The sequence below is a fragment of the Propithecus coquereli genome, unplaced genomic scaffold (assembly GCF_000956105.1).
Source record: "Propithecus coquereli isolate 6110/MARCELLA unplaced genomic scaffold, Pcoq_1.0 Scaffold506, whole genome shotgun sequence".
NCBI lineage: Eukaryota > Metazoa > Chordata > Mammalia > Primates > Indriidae > Propithecus > Propithecus coquereli.
Genome location: NW_012150908.1, coordinates 802,837 through 812,682, shown reverse-complemented (window position 1 = coordinate 812,682; position 9,846 = coordinate 802,837). Strand labels below are relative to the sequence as shown.

General features: G+C 38.8%; 1 pseudogene; it reads right to left on the bottom strand.

Annotated features, from left to right (window-relative positions):
- Nucleotides 1–1,546: 1,546 nt before the first annotated feature.
- LOC105820097 lies at nt 1,547–2,764 on the bottom strand (annotated as a pseudogene).
- Between the last annotated feature and the right edge of the window lie 7,082 nt (nt 2,765–9,846).

Sequence of the window (9,846 nt, the reverse complement as noted above, 5' to 3'; positions counted from 1 at the left end):
TAACAATAATAAAGTTATTAATAGCAACATTAATATTTACATTCCTGAGAGCTTTTAATAATAGGCTCTATGACTCAAAACTTTACGTACACTGTGCCTTGCCTTTCTAGTATTAAATTGAGAAAATACGTATCTAAATATAGATATAGTTTAGATAATTTGAAATTTTATGTAATAGCTTAAAATTCATTTATAATGGTCACTTAGCTCAATTAACTCCATGCTCTCTAAAATGAGAAATCAACCATTTTTTAGGCAACTAAAAGTATCAAAGCATGACTGACTTTAGAAAGTTGTCCCATTTTACTCTGAGCACTGAGTATGACATTTTATAAAATGTTTAATTCTAATTTGAGATCCTCACCAAAACACAAGACCTCTCCAAGGTTGGTTTTTTACCTATTAACTCCAAGGCAGCCTTGAGGATGTTTGCACCGCTCTTGCAACTCATTCTATTCCCTTCGCAACTACATTCTTGCAACAGTACAAAGCCCTGTTCCAGACAAGAAAAGAACAAAACAAACATATTGGTCCCTTTTCCAATTTTACCATAGTAACAATCAGAATCAGTGCTGAGGATGAAAGAAGATAAAGTATACTACTATCTTCTTATGCAGATACTTTGCACATTTATTTATATTTGTACTTTTATTTATTATTCTTATATGAATTGGGAAACTGGGACAAGTAGGAAATAACAACAGGTAATAAACCCGTTTAGGGAAACTCCTAAACTCTTCTTAAACATACTCCTTCCAAGGAAGGTGTAAGATTAATTCAAACTCTTACATACTGGGGAAAGGACTACCCTAGCATGCCAGGACAACAGGGGGAAATGAAATGATCTTGAACTTTTCTTAAATTACTTATCTTCTTTAGGATTCTCAGGAAAACTCTGAGTTCTGTGAGAGTCTGACTAGAGTCTGACTAAAGTCTGATAAGGAAGGAGCATTACCTTGTGTGACTATGTTTTCAATACAGATGGCTAAAGAACACCAAAGGGTCACTTCAGAAGGAAGAGCCAGGTATATTACTAACAAATGGCAAAAAGGAACCCAAATACTGATTATAGATGGAGGAGGTGATAGTCGTATCCTGTCCAAGAATAGTAGCAGCCACCACACCCTGAGGCTTATTCAAATTAGATAGAAAATAGCAGAATTTCAACAAAGTTCTGAAGAAGAATGAAAAATGAACTTCTAGCCAAAGGTGAAAGAAAATAAGGGATACTGGACATGAGGAGTGTCCATTTGGTTGTAGATATCAGGAGACGCCACTCAAAATGATGAAATTGTATGGCTTCCATCCTCGGAGAAGTTAGGGGACAGTTAACCCAACTGAATACATGAGTGAAATAAACATGAATTTTGGGAACCACTGCCCCAGAGCAAATCCCACTTCAGTCTAATGGAAAGGAAGTAAGAAGTAATTCCAGCACTGGATAAAAATTAAAAGCCTTAAAGTTACTTTGCTTTTACTACCTGTTTAGGCTTAAGGATCTAAGCACAAAAGCAGCTCTCTATCTCTTTGACAGGCAAGAACTCAACTAAGAAAAACAGTGACATATAGAGAAAACTATAAAACTAAACACAAGGGAAAGCTATATCAATGTCATCTTGCTATAGGCTTTGGTGAGTCAGCACTTATTTTTTCCCAGACTCCTCAGTAGGCCAGGTCTCAGAACCTCAGCATCATCTCCTGCCTCAGCTTGGTTGTTACCCTTTCTTCTGGGAGGCTTCTGTTTCCTAGACCTTGAGAAGGTCTGGCAGACACAGCTTAAGAAATGACCAAAGCAGAGAGGTGGTAATGCCAAGATGCCACTGCAGGAGAAGAGGGCCAGGGTAACTGAGGCACTGGGAGCTCACATGACTGGATCTGACATTCCTGATGCATCACACGGGAGCCCTCATCCTGCTGACTCTGTAATCTTTGCTGCAAGTAGAGGAAAGAATTTAAAAGCCCTCAAAGGGCCGGGCGCGGTGGCTCACACCTGTAATCCTAGCACTCTGGGAGGCCGAGGTGGGTGGATTGTTTGAGCTCAGGAGTTCGAAACCAGCCTGAGCAAGAGTGAGACCCCCGTCTCTACTAAAAATAGAAAGAAATTAATCGGACAACTAAAAATACATAGAAAAATTAGCCGGGCATGGTGGCGCATGCCTGTAGTCCCAGCTACTCGGGAGGCTGAGGCAGTAGGATCGCTTGAGCCCAGGAGTTTGAGGTTGCTGTGAGCTAGGATGATGCCACGGCACTCACTCTAGACAGGGCAACAGAGTGAGTCTCTGTCTCAAACAAAATAAAAAAATAAAAAAAAATAAAAGCCCTCAAAGCCAATACCCATATATTAAAAAAAAAAAAAAAAAAAAATGTCCCTCTGATCTTTCATGCTCTATTTGGGCCCAAGGATCTCAGTTTGTTTCTCAAGCTCCTTATCTCCAACTTCTCCCATTCTAGGTGAAAATCTTTCATTATTTTTTCCTATGGAAAAATGAAAAGCCCAGGATTTTGCCACCCCATGCCTCATCCCTACCTCACTGGGAAGATCAGGATTATCTTCTTGGGCACTGAGTAGGGTATACCTTTTATCTATAGTCTCATCTTCTTCACTTTGTGGTGGTGCCAAAGGTGACGGAAGAATGTGCAGGTGTTGGGCCTTCCTTTTCTTCTTCCTCTTGCTCTTTCTCATTCTTTTTGCCCCTATAACCTTCCAAACATGTTTTTGCTTCCTGGGGAATGGGACTAGCTTTCTCCTCTGGACTAGAGGCATGACAGGATCTTGTGAAACCTCAGCCACATGACTCTCAGGTGTCTCCTCCAGTGGCTCTGATGATGATTCCAAACTTCTTTACAGAGCATGATTTCCCCATAGGTGGAATCTATGCTCTGTATCTTGAGTATTTGGTGATATGTTCAAGTCATTGGTGACATGTCTGGGAATGAAGACTGGAGATTCTGAACATCTGTCATTGGTAAGTTTTTTTTACCCACTATTATGCCCCCAGCCAGCTTTGCAGGAATAAGAGGCTCACAACAAAAGGACCAAGAGTCAAATGCTAAAGGAAGTAGTTACTACACTGACTCTTTCTAATGATGTATCCTTAGCTATCATAGATACAACGGTGTACTGATCTCAGATTTCTCCTCTGGACTTCTCTAAAGGAATTCAGTGACCTTCAGAAAGAGTCCTCAGGTTTTTCTTCTTGGCCTAGGAGGTTACAGATTTCCTAAAAGGAGAGAGAAAAGTCATTAAGGTAATTGCTGCATAGACAATGGAGTCTCTCCTAGTCACATATAACCCACATGCACTAAGAGTCTGCCAATTCTAGAATAAATCCCTTGATAGTAACTGTATTTAGCAATTTAACAAATTTCTAGATCATTATTTTTAAAAGTAAGGAAATTCTCCAGTAATAAAATTAAGTTGCCCAAAATTGCCCAAAGTCTCAAGGGTATTTTTAAATGCTGGGATTTCTGAGAACTCTGAGGTCCATCCAGAACCTTCTATTTTCATTTCTGACTCTAATGTGTTCTTCATGTCTTTATTTTGCCTTCACATAGTAGATACGTAACAAATAATAGTTGACTGTGAATGAATGAATGAATAAAACGAATGCTCTGAGAAAGTTCCTTGGTTTGTGGCTGTAGGGAATAAAGAAGGATTGGTCAGCCAGGCAAGTGGCTCACACCTCTAATCCCAGTGCTGTAAGAGGCTGAGGCTGGAGGATCACTTGAGGCCAGGAGTTCAAGAAGGGTTGGTAAACTCTGCAAGAGGATATCCAGTAGTTTTTGTTTATCCTTCATTGAAGTTAAGAGTGCCTTCATATAGCAAATGTCAATAAAAGTTTCATGAATGAATTAATGTATTTGATGTAAGCCACTTAAATCACATGCCAGATTCAAAGGATATTACTTGTCATAAAGGATGGTATCTAAAGACAGAATTTGTTTACTAATATACTAACATGGAATTCTAGGTTGGTGCAAACGTAATTGTGGATTTGGACTATAAATTTTAAGTCATTATAACTAGGCTCAAACACATCTTTATTAATCAAAATAGGAACCATTACAATCAATACATTGTTGCCAATGAGAAACAAGTTTGTTTATTCCTGTAGTGTAAAAATCTATGCTTTGGGATTCAACGAACTCTTGGAAAGTATTTTCTGCATCTTGCTGGTTGTGGAGGCATTTTCCATGCAAAAAGTTGTCGAGATGCTTGAAGAAGTGTTAGTTGGTTGACGAGAGGTCAGGTGAATATGGCGGGTGAGGCAAAACTTCGTAGCCCAATTTGATCAACTTTTGAAATATTGGTTATGCAACATATGCTCGGGTGTTGTCATGGAGAAGAATTGGGCCCTTTCTATTGACAATGCCAGCTTCAGGCATTGCAGTTATTGTGGATCTCATCAATTTGCTGAGCATACTTCTCAGATGTCATGGTTTCCCTGGGATTCAGAAAGCTCTAGTGGATCAGACCAGCAGCAGACCACCAAACAGTGACCATGACCTTTTTTTTGTACCAATTGGGCTTTGGGAAGCACTTTGGAGCTTCTTCTCAGTCTAACCACTGAGCTGGTCATCACCAGTTGTCATATAAAATCCACTTTTCGTGGCATGTCACAATCCAATCGAGAAATGGTTTGTTGTTGTCGCATACAATAAGAGAAAACAGCACTTCAAAATGACAGTTTTTTTTTATTTTCAGTCAGCTTATGAGGCACATACTTATCAAGCTTTTTCATGTTTCCAATTTGCTTCAAATGCCAAATGACCGACCGTAGAATGGTCAACGTTGAGTTTTTCGGCAACTTCTAGTGTAGTTGTAAGAGGATCAGCTTTGATGATTATTCTCAGTTGGTCACTATTAACTTCCCATGGCTGGCCACTGCGCTCCTCATCTTCAAGGCTCTCATCTCCTTTGCAAAACTTCTTGAACCACCATCACACTGTACATTCGTTAGCAGTTCCTGGGCCAAATGCATTGTTGATGTTGTGAGTTGTCTCTGCTGCTTTAGGACCCAGTTTGAACTTGAGTAAGAAAATCACTCAGATTCACTTTTTTGTCTAACATAATTTCCATAGTCTAAAATAAGTATAAAATAAACAGCAAGTAATAAGTCATTAGCAAAAAAAAAGTGAGAAATCCCCATTAAAATGACATATAACATAACTATGTTGATTTAAGAATGTATTCCAATATCGAAGGGCAAATTTCAACAATGTTAAAACCACAATTACTTTTGTACCAACCTAATAATTAGGTTTAGTTACACATTGTTAGGAAACTTTGGTGAAATCTTTAAGAGGGGAAAAAAGGGGTCCATGTAATAAATAAGGGAATGTAGGCTCAAGTTCTACCTGTCCCCGCCATCAAAAGCAACTGCAGAAGCAGAAACTATAAGACCGTCAACCATAGAAGCCCTCAAAAATGTGGAAATATGACTGAAAAAGAGAAGTCAGCAAGACAGATTCAAGCCTCTAAAAATCAACTTTGCTTTTCCACCTCGTTGGCAATGGCACTAAGTAGGGCCTGCATCATGCTTTGACTGTACTTTACAAGGAGCTACTCCTGAGTCTGGTCTCTGTTCTCTGTATTCCACCCTTCATCACCCCATAAAGGAGCTAGAATGATCTTTCTAAAAGAAATCCAATCATGTCACTCCTCTGTCTAAAGCTCTGTTCCCTAATCCCCCAGCAAGATCACACATAGGTCCTTTGTGATGTGATTCCATGCCATATGTCCAACTTCAACTCCACCACTCACCCTCAGATATGCTGCTGCAGAAACAGACTGCCTGCCATTTCCTGAGAGCACCACAGTTCTTTAAACACTCATCTTTTTATTTGCAATGCCCAATACTTGGCCCAGCTATAGTATCACTTCTTCTAAGGAAATTTAGTTGACTTCCTCTGGTAGAAAAAAATTTAGGTTCTTGCATAATATTCTGTGCCTACAAAAATCATTTGATTGATCATGATAAGCTATTTAGACATCTATCATCTTCACTAGGTTTGGAGCTCCCTGAGGGCAGGAATTCATGATCATTATGTGGTCCCTAGCATCTCTGTGGTGCTTAGCACCTGGAAGGTATTAGTTGATGTTTGTGGACTTTAAAATGCAAATCCCTATAGGGTGTCTCCCAGAACTTAAGCTCTAAAGGCCAATTCTCCCCTTTATTTGGTCCTCTCTGTAAATGAACAATCACACTAAAGTTTAGAGGACCAAGCTGAGCAGGTCTGGCCAGGTACTCAGAGCTATAAATCAAGCTACCAATCCAGAGTCTGTGATGTCAACAGCTGACTTCACTCAGAAAAGTGTTTCTCAGGCAGTGGTTGCAGCACTTGGCCCAATTCTATCCTAGAAACATTCTTTCACTCACTTCCCCACCAGAATCATAAGAATACAAAATGTTATCTAAGGAGGTCCTATGGTTATTCAGATCCCTGGCTCTCTGTGTGCCCACTTCCTTCCTGTCCTTACCAGATTTCTCTGGTAAGGACTTTTGGCTAGTCCTGAAGTAGAACTAGAGAAAAATTTTGCTAATCATTATTGACAGTGAAGTGACTATATTTCTTACAAAATGAGAAGGAAATAATTGGCATGAGTCTACCTTCCTGGTAGACTCTCAGCACCTTTGACCATCCCTACATCCCTGCCCTGGTCCATGTGGAGCCTCCCTCAAATCTCAGTGGTCCTTGTATTTCCAGTTTTTACCCAGAATCTACTATTTCATGTCCATAGGGCACACACCTAACATCTCCATTTTGGTGCCCCTACCCTGAGGAAATTCTTCCCCAGGGACTAGATGTGCTTACATGCAAGGATGTTGTTCAACTCACATGGATCTTTTGCCCGACAAGATGCAAAAGAGGTTTGTGGTACATGAATCTCACTGAATCTGGAACACATGATTCCCCTGAATTTCACACATCAGAAATAATTGGATATATAATACATACGAATTCACATGTCACAATCTGAGCCCATTTGTCTCCCCAAACCTGTTGTATTTCAACTGTCTTTGCAGTTGATTTTTTTCACATTTAAACATATTACTTTAAGCAGAGCTGAGAGTACTAAAGCCCTTGGATGAATCTGCTGCCTAGGCAGACTCAAAGCCAACTTAGAAGTCCTAAAGCAACAAACTCTTGGCCACTGAACTTTTGGCTAGTCCTGAAGTAGAACTAGAGAAAAATTTTGCTAATCATTATTGACAGTGAAGTGACTATTCTCTTACAAAATGAGAAGGAAATGATTGGCATGAACCAACTTTGCTTTTCAGTGACTCTTTGGAGAGTTAAATCACTGAAGCATCAGGCAATAATTTTCTTTGAAGATGACCTTTCATATTAAATGAAAAGTTGAGGGCTAGTCTCTCAAAGGGAAAGAAAATGAATAATCTGTGAGGGCAACTACTCATTCCTGAGTAGATAGTAAAAAAAAAAAAAAAAAAATAGCTAAGACATGATAGTAAACATCATAGACTGTCTCATTACAAATGAAGTGCATTTTCCATGTTCAGGATAATGCTGAAAGCTTACCATGAATCAGAAGTGGGATAGGAGCTCTGATACAGTTTCCAAAACAGTTATATTGATCAACATGCTTCAAATCAGTAGTTTTCTAACATTAGCAGGCATCAGAATCACAGGGAAGGCTTTTAAAACACAGATTGTTGGGCCCTATGCCTAGTGATTCTGATTCACATAGTCTTAATCCAAGAGAATTTGCATTTGTAACAAGTTCCTGGATTATGCTGCTGGCCTGGAGACTGCACTTTGAGAACCACTAAATTAGGTGACCTCAGTCGCAAGATGAGACACACTGATTCAGAATAGGTAAAAGAGCGGGATTCCTAACCATTTATTATGACCAAACATAAGATATATAGACTCTGAAATGATTATCTGCTGGGTTGTAGGCTATAGCCATGCTGCCCACCACCTACATTTTGGGCTTTTGTAAGGATATGGCCAGAGGCAATATTCTTGAAATGTGGGTACTATTGACACTGGGCTTGACAACAAATCTTCCCTCCATGAGGACCTTGACACCCCAACAGTTCCACTTCCAGTTTCAACCTCAGGTTAGTTTCAAGCTTCAAAATTTGAACATCAAAGATGTTTTCTACTATTTGAAGACTAGGAATGCATATATAAAATAGTCATAAAATAGTTTTATGTTTCTAAATAAAATAATTGAGTATTATCCCTTTATTAAGTCCCCACTCTTTACTATTAATAAAATTTCAGCATCTCATCTTAAAACTTTACCCCTCTGGGCTGAAAATCAATGCAAAAGAAGAGATGCTATAACCTTTGATTTAGTCTAATAAAACAGTAACAAATAACACACTCAGTGGGTGGTTAAATCTGATAATGTTTTGTGCTGAATTTTCTATAGTAATTCAATTAAAAATCCTATTGGCCAGCCACCAGGAAGTATACAAATCACCAAAGTTTTATAGTATTTCATATTTGGTCTTAATATAGCCTATATTAATTTTGTGTCTTTTATTTACTAACTTAAATACTTTGAGTACAGTTTCTTCCAAATATAATTTAGGATAACCATTTATATTTGTACTGTTTAAAAATCTCTGTTGGCTCCTGTCATTATGGTGCTTAAAAATCTCATTAAAGAGAGCAAAACACTAATCAGAGAGCATATTACAAAAACTGTATTAATATGATCTCTGCAATATGACTGTTTCTTAAAGGTCTGGGGAACCAATTCATGCTGGTTCCTCTATGCTTTCTATGCTTCCCTTCAATTAGTAGGGCCCCCAGAAAAAGAAAATTGCCACTCAGAGCAAACTGAAGCCATTCAGAATCATTGAACCATTTGGTCACATCTAATCCTGCCAGGATTCCTACCCAAAGAGTCAATAATCCTGGGCTCTCTTCAGGCCTTTTCTAATGACAGCCTTGGAGCATTCCAGGAAACGTTAGCACTTCCTTGTTTTAACCATAAATTGCACACAACTCTTACAAATTCTTAGTCTATAATTTCTCATAAAACTTTGAGATCCTCTTGTGAAGATAAACGGCAAGAGTTATTGGACTTTAAATTGTGATCCTTCAATGTTATATGCACTGCATCATAATTCTATGGCTTTGGTCCCCTCATAAAACTAAACCACGAAGCCATTCTTTTCATTTCAAGCTTAACAGTACACAGGCCCATGGGTGAAGCAATATAAACACTCTTGAGTAATTTCTTAAAACCAAATCGCTTCTCAGAAACAGACTTGCAACTCAGTGGTATATAATCTCTCCTCGAAACCTGTGAAGTTTAGTTCTCAGGCCACCCAAGAAGAATGATGAGAATCACATTCATGTGTTAAAGTGGGGCGGGCCTAAGAACTGTCTATAATCACAGAACTGGGGTTTAGTCCCAGCTCCACCACTCTGTTGCCCTAGACAAGTCATTGAGCCAGGTGAGTGTTTTTGGGGGTAAAAGTGAAACCTTAGGTTTACAGATTTTTTACCTCAGTTTACAGAGTTAGTTTAATCAAAATCACTGGTTCATGACACACTCTGACCGTTGGTACATGCATGGCCCTCTTTTTTATTTATTGCCATAAATGTACATTTTTAACGTACATACTCTTAGGTATAGACCTGGGAAAAATTTATGCAAAATATGCTCTAGAAATATTCATATAAAAGTTCATAGAGGCACTATTTACAACAGCAAAAACTTGGAAAATGTCCAAATGCCCATTGTCAGGATACTGTGGTAGACTCCTACAATGGAATCGTAAACAACAGGCAGATGAAAAAACTACAGCTACTCACAACAATATGGAGTTACTTAATGTTTCTGAGTCCCTGTTTTGACCT